The sequence below is a fragment of the Pocillopora damicornis genome, chromosome 12, assembly GCF_964200805.1.
Source record: "Pocillopora damicornis chromosome 12, jaPocDami1.2, whole genome shotgun sequence".
Classification (NCBI taxonomy): Eukaryota; Metazoa; Cnidaria; class Anthozoa; order Scleractinia; family Pocilloporidae; genus Pocillopora; species Pocillopora damicornis.
In genome coordinates, this window is record NC_142681.1 from 13885855 (window position 1) to 13912051 (window position 26197).

General features: G+C 37.8%; 1 protein-coding gene and 1 pseudogene across 3 annotated transcripts in view; both read left to right on the plus strand.

Moving 5' to 3' along the window:
- Positions 1-25314, plus strand: LOC149036623 (trafficking protein particle complex subunit 11-like; annotated as a pseudogene). The gene is made up of 35 exons (XR_016181610.1): positions 1-295; positions 1425-1594; positions 2154-2224; positions 2700-2810; positions 3795-3869; positions 4532-4558; positions 4860-4933; positions 6494-6590; positions 7355-7488; positions 8066-8126; positions 8555-8635; positions 9670-9757; positions 10050-10129; positions 10447-10525; positions 11095-11149; positions 11424-11504; positions 12122-12186; positions 12737-12798; positions 13123-13258; positions 13548-13620; positions 14708-14765; positions 15304-15438; positions 15825-16003; positions 16336-16461; positions 16658-16700; positions 17059-17154; positions 18117-18176; positions 18592-18657; positions 19074-19181; positions 19672-19723; positions 20475-20586; positions 21001-21092; positions 22184-22317; positions 22536-22703; positions 24681-25314. The product of XR_016181610.1 is annotated as a trafficking protein particle complex subunit 11-like (transcript).
- Positions 22572-26197, plus strand: part of LOC149036624 (uncharacterized) — a 19239-nt gene continuing 15613 nt past the window's right edge. For both annotated transcript variants that reach the window (XM_089189277.1, XM_089189278.1), the window contains exon 1: positions 22572-22703. The gene's annotated coding sequence lies outside the window, so the exon portion shown is untranslated. The remainder of the gene's footprint in view (positions 22704-26197) is intronic.

Consider the following 26197-nt stretch of genomic DNA (forward strand, 5'->3'; position numbering starts at 1 on the left):
AAAAAATCTGCGTCTAATAAAGTCGATATTTCCGATCCAGTCACTACCGGTCGACGTTACAGCCGGCCAGGTTACATTTCTAGCCTAAACAATAATGGCGGCTGCAAGCGAGTTTCCAACAGAACTGGCGACCCGTCCTTTGGGCCTCACAGCTCTTATGGGACTTGATATTAATCAGAAACCTTTGCACAAAGCTATCTGGGAGTCTTTTTCTGTGAACAGGCATCCTGAGAGAGTTCCACTATCCTTCAGACTTCTACCAATTGATCACGAATTTCCCAAAGCAAAATCAAAGGTGAGCTTTGCTATCGCTTTTAAGTGTAGTTACTCTTAAATCCTTTGATTACGTGAAATTCTTCTTATTTTAAGCTCTTTCAGTATAGTGGGAGCTCACTCAATGGGCTCTCTCGTAGTAGGCAAGTCAACTTGGCCCACCTTCACTAAAAATTAAACCCTTTTGAGCTCTTGGACTAAACCTAACCCTTTAAACCCGAACGTCAGTATGAATATTCTCCATACTTTTCCTAATACTTTCCTAAGGTAACAATCAAGAACTGTAGTTGGTGATCATTTCCGTTATTCTCATGACCTTAGCTTAATGTTTGATTCTGGGGTTATATGACAAAGAGAAATTAGATGCTGAAGGGTTAAATGGACACTATTCCAGGAGTGATTTCCACAAAATCATTAAAAGAGTTAATCACAATTCAATCATACTCCTGGGTTTTTTTCCCAAGGAAGCATTCTCTTGCTTTCTTGAGTTCTGACTTTCTTAAACCTTTCACTCCAAAGATTTCCTCAGTAATTCTCTGTACTGTTTGGTGTACAATTCTTAGGACGTTAGTTCAGAGAATCTGGAATTGGATCAACTAATGATCCTGTAATTTATTCTTTTTTCTTTTTTCTCATCGCTTGTCTGCTTGATATTGCATTGAAATTTTAGAAGTAAGTTCTGTCTCTGTCACTCATGGGATTTGAAGTGTTAACCCTTTAACTCCTAAGATCTGATTGTTAATTTTCCCCTCCAGCTGCCACAAATTTCCTTGTAAATTAGTTATGAGAACTTGATGCTAGATCAAGATGAAAGCTTCTACCTGATAAATTTGAATATTCTCATTACCTGTTTGCTGAATAATGTTTGGATATCATAGGGAAAAGTTTCATGTTAATCACTTCTGGGAATTAAAGGTTTAAGTGAACCTTTATCTTTGTTGGTGTGCATGGAGTCTCAGTAATATTTTCCATAAGTGAGGGCAGATACTGCCATTAGTGGGGTCACTACCATTGAAAATCTTAGCAGATATAGCCATAGCAATGTAAGACCTCTCACAGAAACAGTAGGCCTCCTGTAACCAGTGTTACTGAGACCTCTGCTTATGCAAGTTTACGTTGGCTTTTTATCACTGAGTCTTGTTTCCTTGTAGCGTTCTACCTATGAGTGGTACATACCAAAGGGTATCTTGAAGACAAAATGGATGCACAAACATCTTTATCTCTCTCCTTCTGTGGTGGTCATGTTTTATGAGTTGGATTGGGATGACGTTCAGTGAAAAGACAGGCAAACTGAATGTGCTTCAAAACTAGAAAGAGTCAGGTAATAACAAGAGAGTGAGAATTTTATCTTACTCCTCTATAACAGTGAACCTTAATCAGCACTAATGACATGACTGAAAATTATTAATAAGTATTATGACAAGTGTAGTTTGATTTTTAGACAAGAGGGTTCCATTGTATGTGTTGATTTTTATGACATTGTACAACTCAAAAACTTAATTCCGTGCTCTCTGACAGATAAACACACAGAATAATATGTAAATACTAACATGTAAATTTGAGCAGAAAACAATTTTTTAATTAACAAAAGAAAATGACTTTTGTCCAATCATCAGCTTAATTAACAATTACTGTGATTTAGAGTGCAATTCAAATAACAACCATCAAATAAGTTTGTCATAACAACGGTAAGTGCTCCTGACACTCTGGAAACCTCCTTCTCTACCAAACGACAATCAGATACCTGTAAGTTATAATAAGAACATTACAAAACTCATCAACTCATCAAATGCAAAAAAAAATACCCAGTACAATGAATAATTTTGAATTCTATAACTTCAATCCTACACATTTAAAGCAATCTTTTAATTTCTGAACAGGACCAGCCTTCAAGACCAGAACACTAAGGTTGCTGTGGTTCTTATCCAAAAGAATGCTCCTCTTCCTCCAGGTAAACATCAGTAAATACATAGAAGTCAAAAGATGATGTTATTATTAGTAGAGAGTTTTAGATCCATGTTTAGTGTTTTCATGCTAACATCAAACCATAAGTGACTGCCAGGTCTATCCTATAAATCTGCCAGAGGCATTATGATGTTATTTACATGTCATTTATTGAGCTAGGCATGGGCTGGAAAATGGAGAAAAACTGTGCCCAAGGTCTTGAGTATGGCCCAAGACTGGTGTCTGTAATCGAGGTCAAGGGCACAGTTTCTTCCCACATCGAAAAACATGATTGTAAAACTGTATTTTAACAAGCTGGACCAGTTACTGGGGTACAATTAGCGAATCAGAGTCAAGAATTTAAGATTCCAGCCTGTTGACATGCTTCAGAAAAAAAAATATGTTATTTCATATTAGTTCCTGTATCCAAGGATTTGAGTACCCTTCATGGAGGAAATTTATGCTATTATAATGAATCACAGGTGATGATTTACAAGCACTAGAGAGGGCAGCAACACTGTGCAGTGCATGTGACCTGTCAGCCAAATCATTGTTTGTCCTTCCACATACAGATCACTTGGCTACACAATTAGGTATTTGTACAAAATTTATCATTTTAGATTGAATTTGATGAGATTGGTTTTCATTGAGTTTGCAGTTGAATGTAAAAGCCCAACTTTTGTCAAATATAAGAAAAGATTTATTTAGTAAGAGTTTCATATTTTTTCTATCATATTTTATTCTAGCTGATCAAGAAAAGTTACAAAACAGGACACAATAAAGACTTAGTTAGTTAGAATTATTTGGAAAAAGTGACAGTGAAGTAGAAAGAAATTGAAAAGCTTTTACATGAGTAAGCCTCAGACTCTATTAACCCTTTAACTCAGTCTCAAGATTTCATTAGTAATTCTCTTTACTGTCTGCCATACAATTCATGTGATGTTTGTGTGGAGAATTTGGAATTGGATCAACCAATAATCCACTGGATATTTTTTTCTTTATTCTCATTACTTGTCTGCTTGATATTGTACTGATGTGTAAGGAGAAATTTTGTCTTGGTCACTAGTGGGACTTAAAGGGTTAACTAACTTTAGACTCACTACAAGTTGTTTAGTTACTTACATGGGATGAGAATGTTTTAAAAATAAGGGAATATCTATCAGAAAATCAGATGTTATCAGCATTTATCAAGACTTTCCCAAGAGAGTTAACAGCCTCTCTATTGATTTGTGTTTTCATCTGATTAACCCTTTAACTCCCAGATCAAATTTGTAATTCTCCTTACTGTCAACCATACAATTCTTATAATATTAGTTTGGAGAATTTTTGATCAGATCAACTAATTATCCCCAAATTGATATTTTCTTTATTCTCATCTCTAATCTAGTTGATATTGTATTGATATTGTAAGGAGAAATTCTGTCTTGGTCACTCATGGGAGTTAAATGGTTGAATGATCATACTACAAGTTATCGTAGTCATTCATGTGACATGAAATTCATGCTGCTTCAAAATAAAAAAGGAACAGGTTTGAAACTTATGAGATAAACATTTCTTCTTCCTCTTTTTTTTTTAAGGCTGGAGAATGCTTTTTATGATTTAGCACAGAGTAAATTAACCATGGAGAATGTAGGAGAGTTAAAGCCCACAAGGTGAGGTTGCAATTCTGGAAATTTGAGGGAGTAGGGAGAAGGAGGTTATAAAAATCCCAGCCAAGAGGAAATAACAAGCCTGTATTTGCTTCATGCTGCAGAAACTAGGGAGATGCAGTTGCAAATGTAATAAACTGTGTCCACTGTTGAATGGTCCTGGTCTAAAATTTATTTTCAACTGTCACTGTCTACATTGTCTTGTACATGTAGATGGATGACACAGATTGAAGATGAGGCCACAGTTTCCGAGTGTCTTGAATTGAATTTTCAACTAGTCAGTAAAAGGGGAAAAGATAGCGTTCTGGTTAGCTTTTTGGACTCTTTTGGTTTAACTGCCTTAGTTCAACATAAATTCATGGTAAAGCATTGGGTTTTTTATTAGGACACTCTCCCTGTACTAAGTAAATTTCTCTTCTCAGATCAAGGACAGAAAAGTACCAGTAGCTAAAACTGTCTGTTGGAAAATGTGCCAAAATTCTGGGTCATATACATGCTTGTATAACTTGCCTGGTGGCGCAATGTAATTGTTTCTATAGATTACCTTTTCACTAGCCAGAATTACCATCAAAATAATTTTATGTTGTGGTACAAAAGGTAAAATTTTATCAATATACAGAATGAAGTGACACTTATTATGTTTTCATGCTCTTTATGATCATTAGGAATTTCTTAACAAAGGAACTCATCAGGTGAGAACTTTATTTTGCAAAAGTGATCTTTGTATGTCAATAATTTGATGTGATGGATTCTACTCAAACTACAGAACTACATTTAGTTAAAGGCTGAGGGAAAGAGTTACCAAGAATTCTAAGCAGAAAAAGCTTGTTGATGTCAGCTTTGAAGGGTGTTACTTTGAAATGTTTCTCATTCAGTGTCTTTTTTTTGCTACCCTCTTATATACCACCAAAGACATCGTTGACCACATTTTGCTTTGCACATGGTCTCAACAATTCATAAATCTCCTATTTTGCTTCTCTACTGTTGTTGTAGCTATTGTTGGTGCGACACCAATTCAAGGTTGCCTTTTTCAATGAGCTAAGACAAGACCCTCACTCTGCTATCAAGTAAGTTTGTCAGTATTTATTATTTTATTGATCTTGCAATGACAACAATTACATGTAGTTGGCCAAAAGGTAGATCTCAGTGTTTCCCTTTTTTTCGGTTAAGGGGTCAGGAAGGAAAAGGAACTTTCAGGGCTGTAAGCCAACTTTCTGTTAAGAAACTTTTTTGAGAAAAGAAAATATAAAGAGGAAAAATAGAAATGAAAATTTTGAAAAGGAAACACTGTGAGAATATTAAACAAGCAATGCTTGCCTCTGAAATGAGCAGTGTGAGCAGCATTTGGTGTAGGATTTTCACAAGGTGTCTCAAGGTTTAGAACTAAGACAGTGGAGGAGAAGGAGCAGTTGTTTTTTTTTTTAATGAAAGAAAATGACAGAGAGTGAAAAGTTGTTCCACCCTGCCACATGCAGCCAAAACACAGTTTACCAAATTGGCAACTCCTGCCACAAATTTCTTCCCCAAATATTTTCAGTCTTCCTTGCCTGGGGATCTCTCATCATAAACTCCTAAGTTAGTTACATTTACCGTAATTTCCGGTCGATTACCCGCGGGTAATCTGTTGATTTTGCATTAAATCCGCGCCACTGCGGGTAATAGGGAGGTGCGGGTTATGTGACAATTTTAAATTCTTCTGGAAGTTGAATTGAAAAAATTTCTCACCTACCTGCGTTTCCACCTCTCAAATGAATTTTATTGTATCAAAAGTGCCACAAAGCGGCACGAAAACATGATGCCAACTCGAGTTTATTTCACGCATAATTAGTTGCGTGACAAACAAATTTTTATCGGCACGCGTGAAAACAAAACCTTGATGGTGACAAAAATAATCCAAGGATATCCGGCGCATCAGTAACAAATTTCCAGTTTTCACTAGCTTGAGCTAAAGAGAATTTTCCCGTTTTAAGGGACTTGTTAGGCCCAGTAGAACAGGAGATATCGATTTTTTTGAGAAATTGCCGACAGTAATTTTAAATCCCAAATGCATCACCAGAATGTTGAAAATAATAGGTGCGAAACTTAACTAATTTCGCGCTGAAAAAGTATTTTAACGACAAATGAACAATGGATATTGCTCATTACGCTCCTACATGCTATAAAAAGGTAACTGACTGAATAAGAATTATAAACCTCGATCATTCGCGATAAGTGTATCCACGAGTCACCAATTAAGTTAAAATGCCTGCTGTGAAACGCCCACGTCACAGTTTTACGTTTGATTATAAGCTTAGAGTAATAACTCTTGCCGATGAAATCGGTAATAGAGCAGCAGCAATAATCAATCAATAAAGTATAAGCTAATATTGACACAGAATTGTGCACATGTCTGAATCGAAAGACTGAAATGTATCACCTTAATGTCACGTTTTCGCCACCGAAAAAGTTGAATAACAACGTGCGGGTTATCCACCGGTGCGGGTAATCCGTTGACTTTTTTTTTCGCCGTATGCAATAATCGGCCGGTGCGGGTAATCGGCCGTGCGGGTAATCGACCGGAAATTACGGTACATAACATACAAGACATCAGCTGATTGATTTAAAACTTTTGTCTTTTTTAACCCCAGGCATTACAGGCAAGCATACAGTCTTCTTGGAGAAATCAAGACAACTGACATGAACATACTAGAGATCAAAGTTGTTGCTGGATGTATTAATTACAAGGTTTGTGTTTTTTTATATTTTAGAACTCTAGTCTATTTATGTTTGCTGTATACCATTGTAATAATAGTAACGTAAAAGATATGCTATGAAGAAGACATCCTACATCTTGGATGAGTTAAAGATTATACAAGATCTCTTATTACATTTACATTTTTGCAATTATTTACTCATTTTCTCAAAAATGCAAGGTAATTTTTTTACCAGATACTTAAATTGTGCAGTACTCAGGTGTACAGTGAAGTAGCTCTTGAGTGGGCACTTGAGGGAGGTGGCCATTTAAGTTTATTTTAAAAAAATATAATCAGCAAGTTTTGAGTGAACTATGGTACAGTAGTTACTGGTAGTTATTCATTCTTGGAATCAGTTCTATATCATAGAATGTGTAGCTTACAATGTCTATGAAACATTACTTATCTCTCTCTGATTTTATGACAAACCTGTTGGTGACTGCTTACTAGAAACACAGTACAAAAAAATGTGTCCAACATTTTCTTATATGGTCACTTACAGGAGTGTTTTGGAAACAGTGACAAACAGAAACAAATTTAAATGGTTATTGACAGTCAGAGTAGTCACAAAAAAACCAAATATGTTTGAAAAAAATTTGATGCTAAATTTAGATTCAGTGATATTGGAAGTTAAATGTCCTATGGGACCATTACATTGGGATGATTTATTTCTCTCCTTTGACATATATTACAAAGACTTTTGAGTTATCCTGACAATGGAACAACATTGATCAATCTGTATTAATCATCTCACAGATTTGTCGTCTAAGTTTCCAAGCATCAGCCCCATTAGATGCCATATCACAATTCAGAAAGCATGTGGATTTGTTTAAGGAAAAGGTTGGCTGCCCTGACTTAGCCTTTGAACACTCAGCCTGGCTCTCCAAACAGTGAGTATTTTTTCTGTTTAGCCTCCTCACTCTTAACTGGAAGGTCTGCATTCAGTTTGTTTTTTGGGCACTTACATATGTACAGCTAAAGTACCTCCCTCCACCCCAGAGTTTAAATAAGTATTGGCCAATTATGAAGGGAATTTGATAAAAATGCTGGGGGGTGGGGGTGAGGGTAGGGGGTACCGTAATCTACCAGACCTATATGTAGCATCAAATCCAGAGAGAGAACTTTTAGTCTCTTTATGCTACAGAAACCATGACAAGCTTTGATGTGGTGAGTCCTCTTTGGTTTGTGTTGTAGAAGGTTTTTGCTTTCAAAGAAACCCGAGCTGTAACCAGGATCTAACAACTCTTGTTTCTGAACAACATTAGATCAAGAACAGGTCAAGTTGAAGTGAAATTTTTAACTGAACTTTTCAACGTAATGGAACTGAAATGATGAAAAACAGGAGACTTTTAAATATTTTGTTAGTCAGTTCAATGATGAATAATTGTCAAATTTAATACAACATGCTGTATGGTAGGGAATTATAGAGGCTTAATCAATAACAAACTATGTGAAAAATTAATACAGGTTCAGTTTATTTGGAGAACTGTTTGATGAAGCCATCAGAAATGGTTTAACCGCCTTACAGGTAACAATGTAGAAGATCTGTGTTGGCATATTGGTTTAATGAATGAAATATTTATTTATTAAATCTACAAACAACAATACATCTGTAAGAAGAGAAAGAAGTTCTTACTAATTATGTTACTAAGTATTCTGAATTGGTATTTAGAATAAAGAAAAAATTGTCTCCCATTATGCTATATCTCTTATGATAATTGTATGCAATATAATGGAATGTTTTTCTGTTTTAAAGGTACTTTTTTGTCATCTCTTAACAATCATGATGATCTTTTCTCCCCTAATTAAATTTTGGCTATAAACAGAGAGAGGCACCTTAATAAATAGGATTGATATAAATGTGCCCAAACAAATCTGGTCTAGTGACTGATTAGAGTGTCCAAATCAGTCATACTCTCAGATTCTGGTAAAGACTTAACTGTTACTTTATCACAGACTCAACACCCAGGATTTTACTATCAACAAGCAGCAAACAATGCCATTGTCAGGAGACAGCTTTGCCAGGGCTTGTGTCATGTAAGTAAAATAATTATCATGCCAGAGGATTGCTGAGAAAGATCTGAAGGAACAGTGACAGACACAAACTCAAAGGAGCAATATTTTTCTTATTGAAAATGACCATTTTTTTATCATTAGTTGAAACTTACCAATATAAATTTGAAGACGAGAACTGTCTGACTTAGGTAATTTTGAAGTACAAATTATTTCTGAAGAACTTTTCCTGGAGGGCCTTACCCAGATAAATTGGGCTACATACTTGTGCACATGAGTGGACATAGCTACAATGGAGGTCAAAGCTTGTTCGGACAGTTATCAAAAACATATCCTATATCCCAACATATTACAAAAGTGGTTAAGAATATATGAAAGTCATATATTTGATCTGCGGATAAAGACGTGAATGAAAGTGAACCTCGCAGTAATGTGCACTACTTAGGCAGTAGTGAAAATAAGGCCTGAAAAAAATTCAGGCCTGTACGGGATTTGAACCCATGACCTCTGCGATACCAGTGCAGCGCTCTACCAACTGAGCTAACAAGCCAACTGGGAGCTGGTCATGAAGTTGGTTCTAAATAAACCTGTGAAGTGATGAATAAATGGTTAAGAATATATGAAAGTCATATTTGATCAAATATATGACTTTCATATATTCTTAACCATCTTGGCCATCTTTTGCCAATTCAGCTGTGTACACAGAACTCCCCCCCTCTAGCAATGTTGGTAAAGCCTAAGTTTAGGCACTAATCCTGGTAACGTTTACAAAGCACACAAAATTTGAAATTGTTTGGGGGAGGGGTAGGGAAGGTTTTGATATAAGTAATATTGCCTTAGACTTTAAACCACCCTTGTAGTGTGGGATAATGTTGAATGTAAACTAGTGGCAAGAAAGGGTCATAGATTCCCTTCAAAGTATACCTAACCAAAAACCAATTAACTACCACTCAAAAGGGTCATTTGTTTTCTGCATGTAATTAACTTTTATTGTTCATTGAGTCTGATGAGTTACTTTTTAGTTAATACATTGGAATCTGTTATTAATTCGTCTCTAGACCACCACTCCAATTACTATGAATCCCTTAGAAAATGCTGGAAATCTCGACTTCTATGGTCAGAGACCTTGGCGACAAGGTTTTCAAGGTAACTGCAAATATATAATTTTTTCCTCTTGCAGTGTTTTTTAGAGTAAGTACAGAAGGTGTTGTGACACTCAGTAAGTTTCCTTTGCAAACCATGTACTGGTTGAAAAGCTCAGTGTTAGAATTTTGTTCCATTTGATAAGAGAAAACTCTTCGTGTATTAAAAACACTCTGTCAGAAGAAAAATCTTAAAACTTTTTTTTCGAGCTTATTTGAAACTTGATCTGTTGAGATGCAATACTTTCCTTTAATTTGTAGAACTGCTGGGTTCATTTGACTTAACATATTTGTAGGAACAGAACCACCAGATGCAGGAATAGAGAAGGCTGGAATTATAGCCTTGCAGTCCCAAGAAATCCAAGTGGACCATTCTGTAAGTGTACTGTATCGTTTGGCAGACTTTCATTTCAAGAAAATTAAGACCAGATAAATGTCAGGGAGAAGTCATGGTGACAAATTAAGTTTAAATGCAAGGTTAATATGACTGTGAATTTTTGGTTGTGCACAATTGCATCAATGAGCTTTCTAGCCAAACCAAAGCAATTATGAATTTGAAATCCCAATTGCCAGTATTACATAATACCTTGTTAGCAAATACTCTTACCATCAATCTCTTTATTTATGCTAACCTACTTTGTATATGTGGTTGAGGTACTTAGAATATTGGCTCCTTTTTTTTTTTTCTCCCAGTGGGTTATCATTCCCCTTGTCAGTAGTGCAGTGGCTCAGTTTAAAAAGTACAAATCACCCAGGATGAAGAGATACCTGAGTAAGTTCTCTCTTTTTTCACTTTAACCCTTTAAACCCTAAGAGTGACCAGCATCAAATTTCTCCCTAAAATATCAGCCCTGAATGACATGTTAAGGTCATGAGAATAAAGGAAATGATCACCAACCAAAGAGGCTTTTGATTGGTGAACAAAATCTCCTTGTCAGCACCTTAGGAAATGTATAAAGAACAGTATGGAGAATATATAGACTGATTTTAGAGTGTAAAGGGTTAAGAACTTAGCAAGGTGCAACTAAAAGCTTTTGTTTCTTCATGACAATGTACATGTAGTGCTTTTAAAAGTTTTTTTTTATTAAATTTACAAAGCAGAGTGATATAGTGTACATAGTCGAGGTCTATTGGCTTTTCTTATCTAATTATCAACATGACAATAATATGCAGTAAGAATACTTGATAAAACATATGGATACAACTGTACGTTGAATAGTAGTTACAATGATGATTAATATTGCATATGGATAACTGGGCAAGCTAATCATTTTCTATTGTATGCTCTGAAGTTCTTTCATGTTCACGTTAAAAGCGAGTCTTTTTTTGTTAATTCTGCAGTGGTTCAGATGGGTGAGGAGTATTACCATGCTAGAGATTACAGTAAAGCCTTATTGTGAGTGCAGCATAAGAGAATGTTTCAGTTTAGAATCAGTAGTGATCGAGTATTGTACCACAGGCAGGCCAGGCCGTTTGAAGCGTCTTCCTATGAAATTACTTTCGGCCGGAGGCCGTTGCGTGAAAGTAATTTCGTGAAAAGACGCTAACATACTACAAAATGAGTTGATTAATATTCCATTTAACTTTATTGAGGAATTCAGACCAAAATGTAATTTAGATATGCATTTTTCAGGGCTTTATTCATAACCCTCGTAGATTTCTTCTTTAAGGTTGTTGGGAAAAGTCACCTGGGATTACCGCAGAGAAAAATGGTGGTCACTTCTTACGTCAGTTTTAATCACATCACTGAGGTACTGTTGTTTTGTAGTAAGTGAGACAAGATTTGTACTCTCCAGCTCTTGTTTCTGAGAACTCAACATGTAAACATTTTCAGTTGAAATAATCTGAATTTACTTGGTTTTGTATTACCTTGCTTTGTGATTGGTCTTGAAAACACGCGCCACCCTCTCAACCAATCAGGTGTAAAATTGAAACCAATGGCGCATTGGTAACGCGCGTTTTCCCGCGCTTCAGGCAGCTTACTTGTTTCCTCTGTAAGTTATCACTTGTGATTTTTATCTTCACTGTGATTGATTGTTGGGTTTACCTTGGTTGTGGTTGGCAACACGTTATTGAAAAGCCCCCAAGCGTGAGAATCAGGGATGCTACGTCGAGGTTGGTGGAAGTTTGGCTCATTTACGACACGGACACAGCCAACTCGGACAGACGGAATAATTCCACGTCTGTTCAGTTGGACTGCTACAATGCCAAAAATCTAAGTTTGTCTTCTTGTTTAACGTCAAATTATTGCCAAGAGGTTGTTTATGAATAGCAATTTTAGTGTAAAACGTTCAAAACAGTTTTTCTCAACTTCAAGTTTTAGATTTATTTATTCGTATATCCTTAGTCTTCTTAACTCTTGTTGCAGGTGTGCGTACTTGGTTGGCAATGTGGAGGAATATATCACCCTTTCGCTTGAATTGACGGGAAGATGTATCCTTGAAAATGCTGCCTATCATTTGAATAACTGAACGTAGTATTTTTTTCTGGGTGAAGTGATTCTTTCGGGTAGAGTTATTTTCAATGCAAAGTGATCTGGGATTGCATTGGTGTAACTTAGCTTCGTTATGTTATTGGTCAAGAAAACTCGCGCCATTTTCTCAACCAATCAGATGCAAAACTAAAACCAACCACGACTTGGTCTTCCGCGTTTTCCCGCGCTTCAGGCAGGGTGCCTGTTTTTGCTTTGAGTTCCTATTGGTTCTTCATGCTAGTCACTCTTATGGGTTAAAGGGTTAAATTGGTTTCCAAGTCAGGTGGAGAGGCTGAAAAGCGCCTTCAAAACGCAAGGTATTCTTGGGCAACCAACTAGTAAGGTTGCAAAATTTGGGAATTTTAGGATAATATTGACATTTGTAGTTGTATAAAGCTGTACAGATTTTACCTAAGTCAAATTCACAGCGGTGTAATACGTTAGTAAAACATCTTACCCAATATTTGTTATTGTATTAGTGGAAAAGTCCTTGATTCAAGAAAACATCAGATGTTGAAAATTCACCTGAAGAGAAAACAAGATGTCAAACTAATCTTATTCACGTCATGTCGGTAAGGACTTACTGCCAATGGTCGTTTAAAGAGGATTTATGGAGGAACTTTTATTGTAGAATGAGTTTACGCTGATTCTTTCTGTTTTTGTCATCTACGACCCTGACACTGGTGATTTAGACATGGAAAGCACGCACGCGGCTGAACGCGAGTTAAAAACGCGGGAAAGAGAGTTTCCTTGCCCGCATGGCTGGTCTTTCGCGCGTGGATAACTCGCTTTTTGTCGAGCGCTACTATTACAGGATGAGCATGTTACGAAAGACAACTGAATTCTTATCACTGTATCATGTTTCATTTCTAATTTTTTATTGGAATTACAAACAGAATGAATGTCCTGAGCCCGAGCCAGGCTGTGACTTTGAAGCAGTGGAAGAAGCTAAAGAGCTGTGGAAAACACTTAAAGTGACACCACAGGCACCCCAAGTATTTACCATACAGATGGAACAAATAGCACCATTTGGTAAGAAAATGTCAACTCTACTGTGTATTTTTTTTTCACAGTTTACAGAGGCGGAAACTGAATTTAGCTGTAGAAACTCCTAAATTCAATTTCCAAATACAGCAACCAAAATCTTTTAGGGTAGAAAAAAACTCTTCTTTAATACCCTTTAAAACCAAGACTTGATAAAGAGACTGGTAAAATTTTTAAGTTCAAAATATTAATGAATGAATGAATTTATTTTATTTGTTTTATGCAAAGTATGATATTGTAATATTTCCTATTGTTTTCAATTTTGTTCTTCCTTCAGTGGAATGCAAGGCAGTCTTTGATTCAGTTTCTACAACAGCAGATTCTACCATCCTTCTTCAAATCTACTTAAGGTTTGTAATGTCTTCTTAGAGTCGCTTACTCCAAAACAGCTTTCACCCTTAACTTTCAAGCTCTTATTAATTCTCCAAACCAATGACAGATTTTTCTTTTGATGGTGAGTCATGAGAATTTCGTTTTATACGTGACAAACAGATTCCATGATGCCGTGTGTCTGTTCATTAACAGATCACAGACGACGCTAAAATGCTGGAAATAACAAAAAAGTGATACATTTTCACGTCTGCACTGAAATTATTTAGCTCTGTTATGCATGGTAACGATTCGGTGATTCTTTGTGAGCGTTATGAAGCACGCGATCTGACCTTAAACCTCTCTGGTTTTCACTCTGAACGCTTGGAAAAGGCTAATTTCGTACCTGATCTGCAGGAAAGCATTTCCTACGTGTAGGGCTAGACATGTTATCATGCCATGAGGATTTGGTGTTATATTTGACAAACAGATCCCCTGATGCCATACGTCTGTTCCATAATAGATCACAGGCGACGCTAAAATGCTGGAAAGAGCCAAAAGTGATACATTTTGACGTCATCTGTAATTTATTATTGAACAGACGCACCGTAACATGTCGTTTCTTTCTTGAATATCCCTTAATGGATCATTTTCTTAATTCTCGTTAACTGTCTTCGTTAAAAATTATCAAAGTATGGAGAATGTAAGTTCTGATTACTCATGGGAATGATATGGTTAAGAGGAAGCTTTTACGAGACCACAACCTTGGTTCAAAACTGTCAGCACTGAAGTTATTTAGTTCTATTATGCATGGTGACGATTCGGTGATTCATTGAGAGCGCTTTTCGATTGAGTGTTGTACAGCAACCTAAAATAACCTCTACGGCAACTCAGGATAAAGGAAAATATCACGAGAAGCTTACGAAAACTCAGCGTACAAACAAACTGCTATAAAGAGCGGGAAAAGGCGGGAGATTGGTAGAGATAGTGGCTCGACTTTTTAAGACCGATCTTTGACCGTAACGAAGAAAAACTGATGTAGTTCCGGATTACCATTGACAATCAATTGAAAGTTGTTCTAAATAAAGGTCTAAACACTTGTTATTGTTGTGTGTTGTTATATTTCAGGGTTTCTTGCCCATTTTCCATCCGATTCTCGAAGATTGCCGTTTTCTTTAGCAATCAGGTAAGTTAAATTATTCCTACATACGTTAGGCTAGTGTTACGTTGTTTCGCCAAAATATGAAAGCACAGTTTAGTCTCGAGCTTACAATAGCAAGGTAACTACCACAGCTAACCGGAACGAAGGTCGACCATAAAATCCACCAAGGAGAACTGACATCAAACAACTGTGTACAATAGTAAGTGTAGGAAACGCGGATAATAAAGGCATGATTGGTTTGGTTTTGCATGATGATGTCTTATCGTCTATGATCTTGAAGGCGTCAAAAGTAAAAAGTAATCATTTGTGGTCACTTCGGGTGTGAATCGCAACATTTCTACTGCATACTGCCAGTCTTCTTCAGGCGATGAGGTCGACCAAGTACGCGTCACTAATATGCTCTTGTGCTCAGCTGTGATTGGAATTTCACGGCTGTGATTGCATGCTTGGAACAGGCTAATTTCGTGTCTGTCTGCCTGTAATCATGCCATGACACTCTGGAAGCTAACTTGGTTGCATTTTCTACTGGCCTGACTCAATTTTCTTTTATCTTTTATCTTAGGTTTATAACCAACAGTGTGTTGTGGAGACTGGGTCCGCTCAAGGGGAGGGTGGATTGTATCTTCTTTCAGCAAAGACCAAAGTCATACCGTTTCAACTAGTGCCTCAGCCTGAGGATGTTGGAAAACTACTTCAGGTGAAAAAATACTGTCATAATTTGCCATTCGAGTCTTTGCACTTATCAATAATTTATTCGTATGAAATGATAATGTTGCAGTCAGCTTACGAGACTAGTAGCCAAAAGAGGAAAAGCTAATGGTCTTTAACTAGAAGCTATGTTTGGAGTGTTGCTGTCAGTCCAAAGTAAGATTGCCCCCCTCCCCCTGCTTCCCCGCGCTTTATCATTCCTAGGTGTAGAGTAAAGAATTTTTGTCCAAGAACATTACTCAGTGATCCCAACCCAGGGCTCAAACCCAGATCTCTCGGTAGTGTCACCGGCAAAGTTTGACAGAAAACTTTTTTCCGGAGGAGACTGCTTTAAAAGAGAGTTCAGATTTAAGCTTTCTTCGTTGTGGTTCCTAGGTCACCTCCGTTGCTTTGGAGTTGGGGTCCCGTGAGTCTCGGTGTGCTGTACTGGTGTAGAGTGGCTGGGGAGGGGAGACTGGTAACCAAAGCCTCCCCTTTGTGTCATACGGGTTAAAATCCGCTAGCAAGGAGGATCAGTTTGACTAGGATGAGTTGAAGGTCATCTCGAAAATTAAGTAAGTCATGCTTGTTTTCCATTGAATCTTTAGCTACGGAGTGGAGTAAATATTAACAATTATTAACAGACATAAAGGTGAATTGTTATTTCAGTTTGTACCACACAAACTGAATAACTAGTGGTCCAAAACATTTTTAACGTATCTACCTCCCAGTTAGCCAATCAGTGCGCGCAAAGAACGGTATCCACTTGAATGGTAATTGCTTACAGGCTTGAATCACATGGCACTGAGAGTTCTTCGGAAAGTAATTAGTCAAATGAAAAATTACGACCCCAACAAGGTGGAATTTATTGTTGATGTCAGTTCCCTTCGCGAACTCTTTACGCCAGAATTGAACCGCGCAAGCCTGAAGTTAATATCACACTGAAGCATGAACGACCCGCCCTCATAAACGAGCTTTATGAACTTCAGCTGGTTGTTGAGAGCTTGGAAGATACACCGCTGAGAGACCTCAGGTATGCCTTTTCAGTGTGTTTTTATCTAAGTGTTAAAAAAGAACGTGAACCATTTCTCTCCTCTCCTACCGTCTATTTTTTATCTGAAAGTAATGCAACATGTCTTTGCCTTTCTCACATTTTCGTGCTTTTGTCGGTTTTCGTGAACCTAACTCCTCTTTCAAGCGTCACAACAATAATATGTGCCTTTTTTTAGAGCATGGCTTGGATTTCAGGATGAGCAGGAATCTCCCGAAAGAGGTGAGTTTTTTAAAACAACAACGTCTTCCCGAATATTATATTCTGATATGTCAGTGAGGATATTCAATCTGGGAGAGCCTGGGTATTTTCCTTTCGTTGGAAGATTAGAGCGTTAAAGCGCTTTTTGCTTGAGCGTCGTAAAGCAAAACCACAGGAATCATAACAGCCAATCAGAAGAAAGGAAAATAACTTTAAGAGCCAATTAGAGTTCAAGGTAAAACCGAAGTTTTACATCTGATTGGTGGAGAGAGTAGCGCTAGTTTTCTGGACCAATCACACAGCGAAGTTAGGCAAAAATTTAATTTTTGTTGATGTGTTTTCGTTCAAAATGTCAAGTTTCTGTTAATTGTATTTCCGGGCGCTTTGATATACTCAGAAGTACTCGCAGCAGATCAGGCTGAGAGAGATGCAACGAACTTTTTGGAATTTACTGTGGATGGAAAGACTGATAAGGTATGAGAGGTTGTATGAAGGATGATACATAGGCGTGCATGGCTACGAATTTTATCTTCGACCCTTGCGTCTCTACCTTTAATCAAGAAGCTATGCATTTCAGAGTGAAATTTGATTTGCGACACGTGAGATTTGTGTACAGAAAACTTTGATGGTGGTGGTGAATTTATTGTTTTTGGGAACCTCATGACACACGCTGAATTTTTATCCTTTTAGACGTTTTGGTGTGTAGTATGGCTGTGTTTTTTACGATGTTGCCGTATTTTGACAACCGATTCAAATTTGAAACCAACCAATGAAAATACTCAGTGATACTATACACCAAAACTTCTAATAAGTTATTCGTTATCCAACTGATTTATTTATACGAAAATGTCGTCCCTTCTTTTCTCCAATAAACCAACTCACGCAAAGCATAGCCAACCTGTCAAAAAGGTTTTTTTTTTTATCTTTTTTATTCTATTTACAAAACATGACGCCAACGACATCGCTGATCCTAGCAGTATGCAGGACGCGTGTCATATATGAGCTTCGTAAAGGGAATTGCTTACCATAGAGTCTCTGTGGCTCAGTGATAAAGCATCGAAGCGCGGAATCCGAAGGTTGGAGGTTTGATTCCTCATGGGGAATGTTTTCTTTGTCCTACGCTCGAGACGAGACGAAAAACACCTTTCTCTTTTTCTTTACCGATCTTAAAAAAACCATCTTTTTACTCTATTTACAAGGTTTTTTTTGCAGTACAAAGTAACCAACTGTCGAAATAACCGTACAATATCGAGGGTAATTTGTACTCGTTGCGCGCGTTATTTCTTTTTGATATTCCATGTAGTGCTGTTGGAGTAAAAAAACTGCCTTCACTTCGTTTGTCTGGTGTGCAGGAAAATAAGGCTTTAACAGTAATAAACCATCCTAATTCACGTCTTGCATATTATCAATGTGTCCCTTTCGTCTTTTCTTTCTAGATCGAGAGGTCGTACTTCGTCAAATGCTCTTAAGTAGGATCGCGGACTGTAACAGCAAAGGTATAATACTTAAGTAAGCTATAATTGTACCTTTGATCACAATTCTTTGGGCGTCTATTTATAGACCTCAAGTCAAATTGTCGTGTAATAGGTAGCCTGCAGAAGAGGCGTTTTTAAGGCGAACGAGGATTAGAGAAAGGGGAGGAGTGCCTTATTTGTCCCGCCTTTCCCTCGTACGTCACTTCCGCTTGCCTCCGTTCGCCCTATTGTGCATGTTCTGCGGGCTATGCGTTTCCGTTCAGTACGTAGTTAATAGATCTCTATACAATACCTTTAGATACGTAATATTTTTGTATGTTCTTACTCTCTTAGGATCGAGTTTCAAGTTAAGATATCTTGCATTCTTTGAAAAGATTCCTATCAATGCTTAATCCTGGTCATTTGCTTATTTTTTTATTTATTTTTTTTTATGCAGATTATCTATACTGTAGATGTCCAAGTTGAACTAAATTCTTCGCCAGTCACCTGTACCTGTGCCAAGGTGAGATCACTCTTTTGTGTCTTAAAAGTAAAAGTAAAACTACCTCTCAGTATTTCCACATTTAATTTTAATTCTCGTTCGCTTTGTTATGTAGTTGCACTTGTGAATGTGAGTTGCACTTGTAACATGGAGCGCTTTTCGGTTGACTGTCATAAAACCAAAACCAAAGCAATCACAGCGGCTAATCAGAAGAAAGGAAAATAACTGAAAGAGCCAATGAGAACTCAAAACAATAAACTCAACAACAATACCCAAAGGGCGGGAAAACGTGGCTTTAGTATTGCATCTGATTGGTTTAGAGAGTGGCGCGAGTTTTCTGGACCAATGATAGAAGGCAAGCAATCTCAGATTTCTTTCGACACACAATTAAAAAATCCTCTACCTGAATCCTCTAATTGATTTGCGTTTATTCTCAGTTGGAGAGACTGGATCAGCTGTTCGAAGAAGAACCATTCCTCTTATTAGCTGGCATCAAATGCACCTCACCTTGGCCTGTTACCATGGTCACCACTACATTGAATATGGTGAGTTTACAAACAATTTATGTTCGTAAAAACTTGGTTTGTCTTCCTTTAGAAAATATAGTCGTGAAGATAAGTTAATGGAGCAGGAGAGCAAGTGCTGCAAGATATTGGGTGGGGTGGGGTGGGTCGGAGCGAAATCTCCGATTAAGTGGAAGAGTGAATCTCTGGGTTCACTTAGTATCCCCTTCCCCGAGTCAAGCTGGGAATGTATATATACTACAGCTTTCGTGCGTGTGCCGGAACCGCGCGCAAATAATATGTCATGAATTATTTTTCAACCTTTGGATAAGATGACATGTCTCGAATTGATCTTCTCAAACTTACTGCAATTTAACTCTTTGAAGAAAAAGTAGCCTGAGAAATTCAGGTTTTATCGAGGATTGACAAGGAACCTATATCTTCTTGAGAATAGTCGGTTCCTACTTTCAACTGTGCTTCGAATTAGAAGCAGAAATTCCGGAGAACTGTTTGTTTGTTTGTTTGATTTCAGTCTCCAGAAGTGAATATTGTGGGCGAAGAGATGGGATCGCAGCTGCAAGGAAGTAAGGAATACATGTCTGTGTATTACGAGAATAACCGATCGGAATTAGTTAAAGATGCGTCTACTTGCATTGCTGTCCCCAAAAAAACTGTGAGATTCTCGTCGTTAGAGTGGATTAGGCTTCTTTATAACTAATCGCCGAACATTTGGGGAAACTAGAAAAGGTTGAGCGTTTTTTTGGACCAATTGAAGGAGGGGAGAATCAGCAGGGGAAGACAAGGGAATTTTCCTGAGGAGCTTCAAGGCTTTCAAGGCCCCCTCCTCATACTAGACAAGGTTGAGCGATTTTGTAGATCAATGGAGAGAAGGGGTGGGGGGGGGGGGAATCTGCATGGGAATACGAGGAGAATTTTGTTGAGGTGTTTTCAAGGCTCCTCTTCGTTAAAAACATTCCAGGAAAGGTTGAGCGATTTTTTAGACCAATGGAGAGAGGGGGGGGGGGGTCTTCATGGGAATACGAGGATAATTTTGTTGAGGCGTTTTCAAGGCCCCTCTTCGTTAAAAACATACCAGGAAAGGTTGAGCGATTTTTTAAACCAATGTAGGAAGGGGGTAAGAATTTACATGGGAATACGAGGTGTATTTTGTTGGGGAGTTTTCAAGGCCCCTTTTCATATGAACATACAGCTTTGCGCTATGTGTCCTTATATGCAAATTGCGGGTGCAAGATTTCTTGTGAAAAACTGACAATTATTCCCGACTTGCTTGCTGTTTTCTTTTCCTCCTTCTAACTCCACGTATGGTGGTCCCAGTCTCTTCGCAACAGGGTGAAAGTGCGTCGGAATGCTACTGCTTAGCTGTTAAAGAGGGTGTCAGTAAACTGAAGGTCGTGAACATTGGAAGTCTTGCCCTTCAGTGGAGACGGTAAGTTCGTGGTTAACTCGAGGGAGTCTAAGATAAGTGAGATAGTTGAAGCAATTTTCAATTGAGTACCGATTGTAATACCGAACTGCATTCAAAATTTGGTCTTGCCTTCCTTTGCTTTGTGATTGGAGTAGGAAAGTTGCACAACTGTCTCTCTCTGTCAACCCACCATGAAATGCAAAGTTTAAACCAGTGGCGACTTGGCCATCCGCGTTTTCCCGCGCTTCAGGCAGTTTGCTTGATTTTTCTTCGTGCTCTCATTGGTTCTGATGAACCAATTTTATTACTTTGGTTTTGTGGTTTTTGCCAACACTCAGTGGACCCACTGATGCCTTTTCAACTGAACCTTATTTAGGGGAATATATAGAAGTCCTTTCGTTTCTTGATTTAATCATTTTACATTGTTTTCTTTAGAACTTCTGCGGCTGATAAGTTTCCAGTTGTGGTCACAGAGCTCACTTTCCCCTCTGTAACAGGAGAGAGTGTTCCTTTTGCGATACAGGCAGGTACGTTTCCAGCAAGGTTAATCATGCGGCAATATGCCAAGCGTCAAAATCAAACTATACTGGAAAAGGTTTATTCGTGCTTCTCCACCTTTGTGCAGGCAAAGTCGTCCAGATGTGAGTTTATGTTTCAACTACAAGTTCAGTAGTGTTCTTAGCTGCGAGGATCTCTTAAATTCGTTTCTTTACCGCAGTGCAAATGTATGAATTTCATATATCTAAAATCATTATTCATCACTTGGATGGTTAATTTGGACACAACATATTGACCAGCTCCCAGTTGGCTTGTTAACTCAGTTGGTAGAGCGCTGCACTGGTATTGCAGAGGTCATGGGTTCAAATCCCGTACGGGCCTGAAATTTTTTTCAGGTGCTATTTTCAACTACTATTTCAGTAGTGTTGTTAGCTGCGAGGATCTCTTAAATTCGTCCAAATGTGTTACAACTATCAGTCTTACAGTCAATTTGGTGAAATTCCGGGCCAATTGGCATAAACACGATAAAGTCGATAAGGTTGTGCGAAAGCACTCTTACTGCGCGTTTTACAGGGTTTCAAATTGTTCAAGAGATGAGGAAACCTCACACGCAATAGGAAAAGCCACTCATAAGAAAACGTGGTTAAACTCAGTGTTAATAAATGTATAGAGGGGGTACGTTTTTAAACATAATTTGGTGCTACGTCAGTGGGGGTATTGAACAATAGTCATGTTTTATTAACAAAGTTAATAAAAGAAATTGGTCCCTGTAAAGAGTTTCTCAAGCGGACCTCTGGAGCGTCAGCCCTACGTCGATACTTCAGCTGTAGAAACCCTTTACGGTGGCCAATTTACATTATCACTTCAGTTGATGAAACCAAATTATCTTTGAATATATGTATTTGTTAATGAATAGAAAAGGAAAGACGGTAAATTTAAAGCTCCGTAATAAAGTAAAGAAAGATATTTTTTCTTCGTCATACAAGCGTGGGACAAGGAAAAAGTAAAGCTTGCCATTCGAGAGCGGAAGTCGAAATTCTGGGGCTCTAATCCTCATGGAGGCACGACCTCGTTACAAGACCAAAGAAAAAAAATTTATTTATTGTACCGTTTTTTTCAGATTTGCCTGCATACGGCTGTGTACAGAGCCCACTTTTCGTAAGCTATCTCGTTCGCAATAGAACGCTTCAAGGTCAGGAAGTCGAAGTCACAGTGGAGCCGAGTGACGCCTTTATGTATTCAGGTCATCAACAGGTTAGTTCAGCTTACTTGCTGCACGTAAAACTTGTCTCATGCGAGGGGGTTTGGTGAAATAATATAATGGAAGAAATATATCATTGGCTACTGCACTGTGATTGGCTACTCAAACTCCCAATATCCTTTGCTATTTATCTACGAGAAACGCGGGCGGAATTCGCCAGAAGCCAACGCAACTTTGGTGAATAGTTGTTAACTATGAATTTCATCTCCAGATTCAATTTCGTCTGCGGCCAACTGGCGATCACAGGCTCAAGTTCAGTTTGTACCCTCTTTACGGGGGCTTTTTGACTCTTCCCAAGCTGCATTTCAAACTGCCTCGCTTTCAGGTTAGCTGAGATGAACATGCGCAGAAATTGGTTCCGACCAATGTTTTTATAAAGGTAAGAAACTTTTTTTGTGTCCAAAACGTGAAAAAATGCAAATATTTTGCAACGCGTTGGCAGAACATCGGATAACGCTCAATTTGGTTGGTTTTATTTATGAACACAATCATCAGAAGATGTTTCTACGCTCTAATTCGGTTCACTAAATTAGTTCTAAATTATTCAAGTGTTTGACTACCGTAAAGTTTACGATCCAAATCGCCATACTGGCTTCTCGCTCAAAGGCTGTATCCTTTAACCCTTTCACTCCCAAGATATTTTTATTAACTCTCCTTACTGTCTGTCTTACGATTCTTTAGATGTTAGTTCGGAGAATTTGTTGATGGATCAACTGATAATCCCCTTGTTGATTTTTTTTTATTCTCATAACTTGTCTACTTTATATTGTTTTGATATTGTAAGGAGAAATTTTGTCTTAAGTCACTTATGAGGACTTCCTGACTTGAAAGTGGATGTGAATTCTCAGGCCCGGTGGCCGTATTTGCAACACCTCTATGGCCCTGAAACGAAAAGACAAAACCAAAAAAAAACAACAACAACAAAATAAACAGCTGCATGAACCTTGTTGGAAGGGATGGCTGTGTAATGTGTTATTACACAGCGTGGACCGACTGTCTGAACAAATCACACATACCAAAAATGTATTAGTTATCAGTGTTAAAAGTTAGCACGCAGGATGTTAAAGCCAAACAACTCTGTGGTTAACAGATACGCTTACGTGTTTTTGCGCGCATGTCGTACTGATATCACGTAGAATCAGTTGCACTACTTCCTTTGGGTGGATTAAGAAATTAAGAGTAGCGCTATAACATGGAACGACGACTTGCCTGACGATTTTTGCTCCGTTTGTGAATTTCTCTCTCTTGTTGAGTTGGGGTGACATTTCCCAGTTTTGTTCATATTCAACCCTTGAAATTTCGGGTGGAGCGCTTTTTGACTAAGTGTCGTAAAACTGAAACCAAAGTAATCCCAACAGCCAATCAAAAGAAAAAAATACTCTGAAGAGCCAAAGTGAAATCAAAGTGAACACAACCAAACTGTCTAAAGCGCGGGAAAACACGGGCGACTAAGTCGTGGTTGGTTTTAGTTTTGCATCTGATTGGTTGAAAGAGAGTGGCCCAAGTTTTCTGGATCAATGACAGAGTGGAACAAACAAACGTAATCTTGGATTGAAAATTGCCCTATGAGTTCAAGATTTCTTTCGCGTGGTCGTTGACGTGGGCCAAGCCTGAATCAATTCTCACACAGAGAAATCAAAAGCGAATGATTTAAATGTTTCTAAGTTGAACTCGTTCAAAACTTAACAACGAAACAGGCTCATGGTTTTTTTAGACACCTGGACAGTATGAGGCTACGTAGTTGCGTAGCCAATCAGATTGCAGCATTTGTGAATTTCTTCTGATATGTGATTTATGATATTTCTGTGAATTTATAGCTTATACCGTCGATTCTTAAAGAAGTTATCGTTCAAGGAAATTGTAAAAGTCAACATAGTCTTAGTCATTTAAACTTAACTGGAAATAATGTAAAAAAACAACAACAACAAAACAAACAGGCAATTCAAAAATGTTTAAACTACGACGAATGACTAAAATTAATGGCAGCAGCCATATTTTTTATTGAAATTTAGGAAATAAAAAAAAACAATGTTATGTTGCTATGTTTACCTATTACTTAAAGGATCTATAACACAAGAAAAACCCATAAATCTTTCAAGGGGATCGGGAAAATCGAAATGTAAAACATGTCAGAGCTTCCAAATGTCTCTTTTCTGACGAAAGATGAGCGTTATGTAAATCTGCTTAGTTATAATGGTACTATAGTACATTTTATAAATAAGCTGCCTCTCTGCCAATCAGACACAGGTGTTAGCCATTTATATTTTTACATATTGTGCTTGGTATGATTGTGTTTGCTTTGTGTCTAAAATATTAGTTGAGTTAATAATAACCGTTGTTTTCCACCTTTTGACAGAAAAGGAGACCCCGACAGGGTGAATGATGAGAACTGCTCGAAGGGAACAGAGCTAAAAGTTTTTTTAATAGACTTTTTAAATTAATAGAAAAAAGAAGAGAAAGTACTCTATCCGCTATTTCATTAAAATTAAAAAAAGAGCTATCCCAAATTAGGGAAGATCTAGTTCAATTTTTTGTGCTTTCTTTTCCAATATTCTCAGAAAGATGCAATGGTTACGTACTCAAGAATTCATTTGTATTTTTTTTACATAAAAAATGATATTTCTGATATAATAAGCGCAGCACAATGTTCAAGCACGTAAGGCTGTTAAGGAAAGAGAAATCAGTAAAGTTAAAACGGTATTTGATTCATCAACATTCATCCCCATGCTCAGTTGAAATAGGTATGGGAAAAATGACTGATCAGCGGGCTAAGCCAAGCTGGGACAAAAGTGTTCAAGATACGATACGACCAACGGGAATTTTTTAGGGGGGGAGGGTGGGCCGTTCACCTCTTCGTGGCTCCGCTGAAAATTGAGCTAGAATGAATCATTTTCACGCCAAACCAGAATTTAATATCGGAAATTATGTAAATACCCGTGAGACTGCTCAACTAGCCATGACATACCCATTATTAAATGTATTTCAACTTCGCATATCATCATGAGTGTTATGAATAGTAGTTTAGGTATAAAACGAACCACTAAAATCTGGTTTGATTTTTTTTTTGTCAAAACCTTTTGCAAGGTTTAGTTAGCAAAACCTTCAATTTTTTATCAATGATTTTGATGTAGCATCTTAAAGGATCCTTGTCAACCCCACACCTCTACGGAGAAATTCGTTCATATTAACTCAACGCTTAGCAGAAATCGTGCCGGTCTGTAAACACTTTTTGGCGACGCGCTCCACATTTAAATAAAAACGTTCAGAGATAAAAATACGACTAAAGAAGGGGATAACGGATACCTGACGAAGTTCTGGAGAAATACAGATCTGGGGTTATCTGCTCCAGTAGAGAAGGGTCACTTAATAAACAAAGAAAACAGAACGCAGAAGAAAAGATTGCCTTTTGTCATGCAAAACCACGCGGCTTTACCGAACCTCAAGAACACACTGGTGGGAAAATGGCACCTTATTCAAAATTACACCGGAAAAAAAATCATTAAAATAAATCCCGGTCAGATATAATCTTTGAAGACAGAAGTTTAAAATCGCTTGCGGATGGCAGGAGTGTCATGCAGGCTCGTCAGTACCCGTCAACTTTTAACTGGCCACTTGGCCTCTTGTAATATGCACCTTGCGCGAAGCTTGTCGACGCTTTGGTGCAGAAAAATCTTTGCAAATTAGGCTCTCGGCACCGAAAATAAAAATGAAGGGCGTGATCGCATGAAGGTTTTTTCCGTAGATTTCTCTGGTTGGTTCACCTCAACTCGTGTTACTCATCTTTTGAGCTGATTTCTTAGAAAGAAAGATTATCCAACAATTTTCTTTTAAACTTTTATTTAGTGTTCCTCGTCAATTTCTGTTTCGAAAATA